Genomic DNA, 1769 nt, shown 5'->3' with positions numbered 1-1769 from the left:
GTAAGGAATTACATGTTTATGTAAGTTATGTGTTAACAATTCCTTAAGTCTTGGTTGATAGAATTTGTTTAAGCTATTAAAGTTGCTCAAATCAAATGAATCAAATACTGCAACATCTGTCACTTGTAATGCATTGTCCTACGCCCTTGTGCATAGTTTCTATACAACACTAGTGGTCAGTTTCTTTGGTATACTACTTGCAGAGCACAGGACAGGAAAACAGACAAAGATAGCAACTAATGTAGTACAAGAACAGTGAAGCATTTAGTAACAAAAGGGCTGTGTATGTTTCTTGAGAGTGAGCGATGGAGACCAAATACAGAGCTAAAAGGATAAATAATACATTCTAATATGGTCAATTTCATATTTGTATTAATATTGGTATTGGCATTATTGCTTTTAAGCAGACGAATGATTGTTCGATTAGTATGAGCAAGCCCAGTTGGCTAACATCCTTCATGGATACTCCGTTTCCTGACTTCTCATTTTTACTGTCCTAATACAATGCTGAATGTTGGGGAGTTATTATAAGTTATTATTGGATGTTCAATACAAACGTTTTGAAAGATGAAAACAAAAGGGGAAAATGGGGAGTTGAACAGTGTTCCACATTTCAAGAACGTCACCTATATATTTCTGTAATTTAGGTTGAGAGACAAATCAGCATGGCTTTCTTTCTGTGAAAGAAAAACATGCGAGGAATGCTTGAAAGACTGCTGCTTCGGCAGAGCGGGAAACCACAGATACCGAGAGAATTACAGAGAAAGTCAGAGGCTAACGTTTCATATTTCCAGCTGCCTCTTCACCTGCAGAATAAAGAGGGACGTTTAATTAAAGTCAATATATTCTGCCTGTTATCCTTGTAATGAAAATATGTATGGACTCTAGTAATTTCTGGAATTTGAAAGAGCAAACAGACATGGTTTGAAGCAAAGTATGAGCTGGTTGTCTAAACCTCCTCAATAACACTCATTCTCATACAGAAATAAACCTGTCAATCCTTTTTCTCAAAGAATGTCAAAGGGATGAACCTCGCTTCGTACGGCAGGAGGTTTTGTGTTTCATACTCTCTACATCTTCCAAATCCAGATGTAAAAGGTAGTCCAGAGGGTGTAACCCTACATTCCTCTGGCCTACTGTGGATGTAAAGCAGCACTATTCAATGCCTGCTGCTTGGCTCGGACATCGGCAGGGAAGCCCCCTCCGCTCTCTCTCCCTTTGATACCGGTCAAAGACTGGGCAGTCTGCCGGAAGACAATTGCTGGAGAAAGGAAATGAGAAAGCCCGGAGCAGACAGTGGAAGTGTAGGAGTGACAGGAGAGAGGAGAAAGAATGACTTAGGCTTTAAAAAGCTTCCAGTGATTGAAATAGAAAGAAAAAGGGGCCACAGACAAGGGGCTGGATTTGTTGCAGCCCTCTGATGCTGGGCCAGAGGAGCACATTGGTGTGTTTACATGCATGATAAAGTAGGATGTGGAAATGTTTCAATTGACACATTTGCATACAGTAACCTACACATTGAGTGGGTGTGTATGTGCAGACTGGCATGCTTTTGTGTGTCCATGTGTGGCATATGTGTATGTGGGTGTGCTAGGGTATGTGATAAAGCCTGCGTGTGTTTGAGAGAGAGGGGAGAAACTCTGAAGAGCCTCGAGGGGGATTTCCCTTGAAAGAGAAAGCTTTTCTCCTCCCCCTCTCAGGCACTCTCTTGCTCCCTCCTTCCCTCTCTCTCTCCCGTCCCCTAAACACTCAGAGTCGCCAGAGAAGCG

This window comes from Eleginops maclovinus, chromosome 20 (genome assembly GCF_036324505.1).
Source record: "Eleginops maclovinus isolate JMC-PN-2008 ecotype Puerto Natales chromosome 20, JC_Emac_rtc_rv5, whole genome shotgun sequence".
In the NCBI taxonomy this organism is placed as follows: domain Eukaryota; kingdom Metazoa; phylum Chordata; class Actinopteri; order Perciformes; family Eleginopidae; genus Eleginops; species Eleginops maclovinus.
This window is presented reverse-complemented; position numbering follows the sequence as displayed.